We start from the raw sequence: 8,494 nt of genomic DNA, 5'->3' as shown, positions 1-8,494 counted from the left end.
GTCAGCCTTAATACCATGTTAGACCATGAGTAACTCCACAAATTTCATTGTGTTTTTCATTAGGATGGAACATGGATATATACATGGAAAGGTAGACGATTGGTTTTCATCTCCCAATGTCTCTTCATCTTCCAATTCTCTTTATTTTGTTATTTACAATATTTACATGGATTTACCTAATCCCAAAGATTAGGTGTCGACAACAGGGAATCGATGTGGCAGAATCTGATGCCTCATGATTTGTGCTACAAAGTTGTTTTGTAAGAATTTGCAGTGTTAGATAATTTCAACATTTTATATGTTTTTTAGTCGAGAGGCAAAAGACCATCCAGGAATCCAAACATCTAATGGTGCATGTTGTATGCAGCAAAAAAAGTTGGTGTGAATCCAAATTCAACTAGAATTGAACAAATCAGGGTTTTGTCCGGTGTCGAGGTTCCACGCCCAAAGGGACATCCAACCATCCAGGTCATATAAGGTCAAATACTTAAAAAAATTCCCAGACTTTGGATGTAGTCCCTAGAATATATTTCCAGACAAAGATGGACCCCACGCCAATTTGAAGTGTAATCTAGGCTTTGGAATAATCTGGGCATGCAGAAAGAGAACGAAAAAGAAGGGACTAGACCTCAAACTCTCAAATTTAGGCCTAGTGAAATTTTTGAGGTGAAGGTGGATCCCATTGAAGGTTTATGTGTTGTTCAGTCTTTGGAGAAATCCATGCTTGTGGGAAAGAGAGAGAAAGGAGTTGAATCCCTGGATCTAGGACCTAACACAAAGGTGGAACCCACTTCACATTTCTTAAAGGATATTCAAATATCCAATTATTCGACATTATGTGATGGCAACTACATAAGAAAACACTTGGATTTAGATTATGAAGGATTATCTTTTTCAATGTAAAAGCATTGCAATACACACGCCACAAGGCTTAACGCCTTAAGCATAAGCCCTTGGTCTCAGTCTGTGGTTGTTGGAGCTCGAGTGCCATGATTAGAAATTTGGTGTTTTAAGTGCCAAAATTTTTTAACAGTTGGAGTTTGTAGTAAGAAATCTGAGTAAATAAACAATTTGGATCTGTTGGAGATTTATCAATGACAACCATTTCTTGGGACTAAAATTATGACCATGAAGGACCAAAGAACCATGAAAAAGGATATATCTTATTCAATTGGACCAGACTTTCAGCAAAATGATAACCTAGGTTGCTTATTTGTTTTTCAATGTAGTGTCAGCCCTGCTAGGATTTGTTGACATGATTCTATATAAATACTCTAAGCCTAAGAAGCTTGATTTGATCATGGAGGTGGAGCGCAGAATTGTGTGAAGTGTGAGAGTTATATTATTCTGTGGAGGTGTTTGTTTTGTAAAAACGATTTGTTTCGTGCAATTGCAGTTGTGACAAAAACCTAAAAATGAAATACACAGAAGACATGTGACTAGGATGAGTCTAAAATGTGTGTATTTTGGTGTGATTTTCATAACTAACAAGAGAAAAAGAAATCACATAGTATGCATTTTGAACAAAAAGAGTATTGTTGTGTGCAAGATTGAATGATACACACCAATAGAGAGTTGCAAAGCTTACAAGTATTGTGGAAAGGTTGAAACTATGAAGAAGCAGAGGGGATTGGTGTCTCCTGTAGGTTGGTTCCTACAAAATAAGTAGAGAGGATTGATGTCTCCTATAGGTTGGTGCCTGCAAAAGAAGTAGAGGGGATTTATGTCTCTTGGGGGTCGATGCCTGCAAACAAGTGGAAGTAGATGCTTCTAGCAAGTGGATGGTTGCAAAGTAAGGATGTTGGTGCCTCTTGTAAGTTGATGTTTATAAAATTTGATGTAAACTGAAGTTAGTGCTTGCATTTACATTAATAAATCAAAAGACTTTTTGTGGTCATTAGAGGGAATTTTAACCTAAAAGTGGTCTCCTATTTCTATTTCTAAAAAATTAATATACTATTTCTATTTTTTTTACTTTTATCGAAATCCCTTGATATATGGCACGTTTATTAAAATAATTGTCTATATATTCTTTATATTTAAATTTAATTATCTATATTTATATATTATATTTAATTATCTATATATTTTTTATATTTAACTTTTTTTTTTGTTTCTTTAACAACGTTGTCTATTGAGGTCACAATTTCGCTTGAAATATATTTTTTTGGCCGGAATCCAATAATTTGTCCTTTATGGAATACATTTTTTAACTATTTTATATTTAACTATTTAACTATATATATATATATAGAGATATATATATATATATTATATATATATAATATATAGATATAGATATAGATATAGATATAGATATAGATATAGATATAGATATAGATATAGATATATATATATATATATATATATATATATATATATATATATATATATATATATATATACTCCCAGTGCACGTGCTTAGCAATCTGGTGAGGTTTGAACTAGGTTGCCTTACTAACGAAACCCTTTCTCAATTGGTTGTGCTACTCAGACTTGACTATCTTTAACTATTTTTTATTTTATATTTAACTATTTTTTTACTATTTAGCTTTTTTATATATAACTCAAGTGTCTATATTTATATTTTATATTTAAATATACAAAATTATTTTATTTTTAACTACTTTTTTCAGTTTTTTTTTGCATGGTTATTAATGTCAAATTGGCTCGTATTTTTAATTTATATTTTTTTACTAATATCAAGATTTACATTGCATTAATATTTTTTTTATATTCAAATTCATATGGGTAAGATGGGTAGATAATATTAATCAAATACCAAAATCAATACAAAATATTTGTTCGATACCCAAATTAATAATAAAATATTTCACAAGTACCCAAATTAAACAATTTAAAATTATTTAAGACATGTACCTCTTTTTAAAATTAAATGATTTTGATTGGTTTACATATTATGACATGGAATTACGTAAAAATTTCATGGGCACTTTTAGGCTGAATTTTCCTCTAATAATTTCTCCCACAAGGGTTTCCACATACATCGTGTGTTCATATGGTGTGGATTCTATTTAATGCATGGTTAAGTTATTTAATTCTTTAAATTGTTAAAAGGTTCTTGATATTGATTCACCCTTGCCTCTCAGTATCAACTTAATTTCGGACAGAGGGTTGTCTTTGATCTAAAAGGAAATCAAGAAACATGTTTTTCCTAGGGGTTAAGAGAATCCACAAAAAAAACCAAGTTTATTTGTTGACATTATATCAAGGATTAAATATTCTTAAATCAAGAGGAATAAAAGAATATAATTGTAATGGGGGGATCCTTAATCATAATCCAACATATTTGAAACCAATTGAGCCCTCATAATTCATGTCTATCCAAATTAATATATCAAGTTCAAGGGGTGTGGGGGACTCCTTAATCATAATCCAACAGATGTGAAGCCGATTGAGCCCCCATAATTCATGTCTATCTCGATTAATATATTGTGTTCAAGGGATGGTGATAAACTTTAATTTGATAGAATAATATTAGGTTCTAGGTGTTGTGGGGAAAAATGCCTATGCAGGACGATCCTATCCACCTAAGGTGTGACAGTGCCTTAGCAACAAACAGAAACAGCTACTCTAGTATTCTTCCTTTATGAATTAAGAATTAAGAGAGATGGATGGACTAACCGGTGTCTTCCGTTTGTCCCTCGATCCGGTTTCTCTTCTCTTTGGGAGTTCCCAGCTACTTGCCTTCTCGCTCGCCCAACTTCAAGAGGTTTCTGCAAGATCACAAGAAGAGAACACTACACAAAGACATAGATTCATATTCATAACTAGTTCAGGATTAGAAATAAACTAAACATACTAATGCAATCATACATCAAAGATACACCAGTATATAGGAGAAACCAAGATAGCTTTATTGATGAATAACAAGGTTCAGGAAGAGATACAACCCAGAGGGCTCCAATCCAGCATCTCCTTCCCAGCAAATGAAATTCCTATCTTCCCCTTCCTTCAAAGCATTAAGCACCCAATGATTCCAATCTCAAACCAACAGCAATTCTTTGCAATAACAAAATTCCAGCCTGTAGATCTCATGGAGGAGAGATCCATATATAGATGTTTGGAGAGAGGATGAGTCAGCTTGAGATTTGACTAGTGTCCTCTCCCTCTGTCAGTTCTTTCTTCCACTTGGAGGTTCTTGCTTCCACTTGGAGATTGAGAACCTCTTACTCATCACTAGTCGAATTCACTGAGGCAAGTGTCATTGAGGAAGATTCTGGAAGCTTCCAGGGTCTTGACACCTTGTTGAATGAACTTGCCATTTGTCAATTCTCGTTCAGCGCACCCTGGTAGTGCTTCTACCTGCGTTGCAGTGCAGGTAGCCAGTGCAGACTTTGCATTTCAGCGCAGACAGCTAGTGGAGCCTCTGAATTGATCCTGAATTGACTTGTTTTTGAGCAGTTTCTAGTGGAGAACTTCTTTGAATTGCTGTGGTTTGTTAGCCTTGTTCCTCTAGGGGTAGGAACAACATGTTTAGGGACTTTGGATCCCTTAGATTATGGACATTTCATGCTTATAGCTGCAAGGCACAAAAATGTCTATAACAGTTGCCCCCTAAAGTATGAGGCTGTTTATCGGGTGAAATGCTTTATCAGGAGGATCTGAAGTTCATTCATTGCTGGGAGGAGACCTGTAATACAATACAATACAATATATTATTTTTCATACTACTTTCATGATCTAGCCGAGGTGGGCATTCCCATGCTCAGCTTTATAAATTCATTTTTCTGTACATAGAACAGACAATCGTCTGATGGTAGACTGATAATTTTGATGAAATTATCATCCTTTGGGTAGGATGATTATCTGCTGCAATGATGTACATGTCAATGTCTTTATCTTTCCTGAATATATATCGTAGCCCGGATGGATGAAACTAGATCCGGGGTCTTCAAACTCGTTCGATCTTCACTCTAAGTACAAGTCGATCCATGTGAGAAATGTTCTGAAGTCGAACATGGAAAGACATCGCTTGATTACCGGTCAATGAGGTAAATCGTTAACAAGCGCGAGAGGAATCACCGATAATGATAATGACCCTCAAGGTACTGCAGTACAATTCACGTGGTGTGAATAAAGGACTTGGCGTCGAACACCACGCAAAATCTCTCGGTCGAAGGTCATTGATGTATACCTGTGGCCGGAAGTGAGAAACTTGCCATTGAGGCATGCAAGTTTCAAAGTACTGAAGGGGTTGTTCCTAGATCAACTTCTTGGATAATGAGCTGATGTCGACAAGAAGCGATCCATCAAAGGAGGGCCTTAATGAATCCCACATCAGTGACATGGAACGGAGCAAATGATTTTGATGCAGGTGAAAATGATCTGATGACATATGATTCAGGGTGGCGGTCATGAAAGGATGAAGGATAATGTATGGCAGTGGATGGGACACGGTTGACTCCTCTGAACGACTTCTCTTGAACATATGGCGACACTTATGCGATGGATCGGTAGCATTACCCCAAATATGGATGGTATGGTGAGACCATGGTGATGTGATCGGTGAATGAAACAACCCAACCCGATTGTGGTACGGAGGAAAAGTGTCATGTTCAAGAGCGACTTGCTACCATCAAAGTTTTCTTGAGTTTCTCACAATTTTTCCCCAGTCATTGCTGACCAGTACCTCTTTATTTTTGTCAAGCTTGAGGAGGATAACATATGCTTGTTCTATAACTTGCCCTTCGGGCAAGCCCATCGCTATGTTTTAACGAGCCTAGCGATAGTGAAACTCGTTCTCGTCTAAAGACAAGTTTGTCGCTATTTAATGCTTTTAACGAGTCTAACGACAAAGATAACTCGGTCCTTTTCATTTTTAGAGAGTCTAAAAAGGTACATAAAGTTAACTCCAAAAGTCCTTTTTCGTCATCTAATCCCTTAAGTCCGAAAAAGTATAAAACAATACAGAAGGGATGAGTTTTCGATAGTTTTAACGAGCCGAACAAAACAAGCGCTCGATCTTTTTGTGCAATAATCTCTCAGGTCCAAAAAGATTAAAATCTAGAGGAGGGATAGCACTTCCGGTCGCTTTAACGAGCTGGAAGGCCAAAACTCGGCAATCTTTTCATATTTTACGAGTCAGATGAAAAGAGCTTAAAGAAGACTCGTCTTTTGAGGAACGAGTGATGAAACGGGTTAGCAGCTGATTCCAGGTACGGGTTGGAATTTTCCAATCACGGCAGTGTCACAAGGATGGCTAGTGAAATCACTCTTCGCAGCTGTTCCTCAAAATGGGTAAACAATCATATGGAGGTGAACGATCGGCCAATGGAAAAGTGGAGGTGACGGTGCAAACACGACCAAGGCTTTAATGGCTGATGATATTACATTCACTGTGGTTATTTACCAGGATAGTTCATTTTTTAACGAGCTTAAATGCGGGTGGAAACATTTGCTCGATCTTATGTTTATTTTTTAACGAGCATGAACTATGCGCTAAAACTGCTTGGATCTTGTGTTTATTTTTTAACGAGCATGAACTGTGCGCTAAAACTGCTCGGATCTTGTGTTTATTTTTTAACGAGCATGAACTGTGTGCTAAAACTGCTCGATTAATCCAATCATATGATAAGAATGTCTCATTAAGATTCTATTTTTTATGGAGCTTCATCTCACAAAGCTTTGCTCCGGATCCTTTCGTTATGCAAGTTCGAAAACGACTAATCCTACGAGTTTAAAGGGTTAGACCTACAGGTTTAAAGGGAAGGACCTAAAAATTTAAAAAAATAAATAGCCGCCCCTTGCTTGCACTCCAAAAGGTTTGCATACCCCCAGGCATAAAGTACGATTTCAAGGTTACCCCTTCTTTAGTCCAATAAAACATTTGTTTTACCGAGAGAGGCCTACCTCTTTCAGGTTACCAAAGATTGCTCCATTCGCGGCCATGAATAAAACACTTCCTCGGCAATGTCTACTGAAATAGACAAAGGTGAGCGACGATGCCCGCCAACTCACATAACTTTGACAAAAGAATCTTATTCTAGAACAACCCCTCTTCCAATCACGGACGGGGTATGGACTAGTCATATTCTCCCGCGGAAACCTACCCTATACCCAAAGTTTTCCTGCCGAAGCAGACCAGGACGCATGCCCCCTGGGTTCCAGTCATATCCTTCCGAATCACTCGCGCTCATCGGGAGGACGGACCGTGGGTTGAGACATTTCTTGCGTGAAGAGACCATTTAGGGATGGTATATGACTATTTGCGATGCATGATCCGGGAAATGAAAGCTGGTCCACGAGCTTGACCACTCTTCCTTCGTGCGGAAAACACATTACTCTAAAGAGTGAGGAGACGATGGCTCCCATGCATTATATATAGTCTTGTCCAAGGAGTATGTTATAATCCAAGGGTCCTTGAACGACCATCACGTTCATTTGAACGGTCTTCCCTTTCAATGTTATGGGCACATTGGGGAGGATCCCTAAAGGTCGACTGGTTCCTTTATCAAAGCCTGTCAGATTTCTCATTTCAGGCAAAAGCGCTGGCGAACCAAGCGCTTTCCAAGCAATAGAGGAAAGGATACTCACAGATGCCCCCTCATCAATAATGGTGCCAGCCATTACCATTCTGTATATTTGAATGATAATCCTGAATGGTATACTTGCTGGCAAACGGGGTCTGCCTAGTTGGTTCCAGTCGAACGAGACAACTAGGTTGCTTGGTGGTGGGACCGAATAGACGGTTGGGTATGACTCTGACGAAGTTCCTTCCTGCGATAAAGGAATGGGCGAATTGCCCCATTTTCCATCGGAGTCTGTGTTGATGAAGAGGATTTGGACGGTGTCGTCTTTATTCTCTTCTGTGATGGTATCATTCGAGGATAGAGCCTCTGAAGGCAAAACCGGGTCAACTGCCGCCTCAACCTTTTGACTTTCGTCAGGTATGGATTCAGACGGTTCATCTTCAATGATAGTTGCTTCGGCTGACCACCTGAGCGGGCCAGCCGGGTTCTCAACTGGTGAAGGACTTGGCAGGAGTTTTTGATATCCAGGAGGAAGTTGCACTGGTAAAACCGGGCGATCTTCCAAAACTCTTTTAGCCTCGTCTAAGAAGGGACAACGGTGGATGGCATGGTCGCCTTCACACAGTTTGCAGGGAAATCTAGCTTTCCCTCTCTATCCTGTGACTTCACTTTCACTAGTTGACGGTGAGCTGTCAACATGGTTATCAGAGGTTGACGCCACCGAATTGTGCAAACGGGGAGACCAGTCCCTTAGTATTTGAGGGATGCAGGGAAAATCTCTGTGGAAGTGGTCTCCCTTGCATATGACACATGGCGATTTAGGCCTAGTCAGTGTTGTGTGTGGATTTTTGTCAGACGCCACTTGTTTGCCCCCAGTCGCTTTTGGCTCCTTCTTCTTCTTCTCTTTCTTCTTCTTTTCTTCTTCTCCTTAGGAACTTGGTTTTTTGTTTTACCAGTTCCATCAAGCGAAGAGGAAGGAGGAGAGGGAGAATTAGATGAAG

Source organism: Pinus tabuliformis, chromosome 7 (assembly GCF_031772625.1).
Source record: "Pinus tabuliformis cultivar Carrire ecotype Pingquan chromosome 7, CPIR1, whole genome shotgun sequence".
Classification (NCBI taxonomy): domain Eukaryota; kingdom Viridiplantae; phylum Streptophyta; class Pinopsida; order Pinales; family Pinaceae; genus Pinus; species Pinus tabuliformis.
This window is presented reverse-complemented; position numbering follows the sequence as displayed.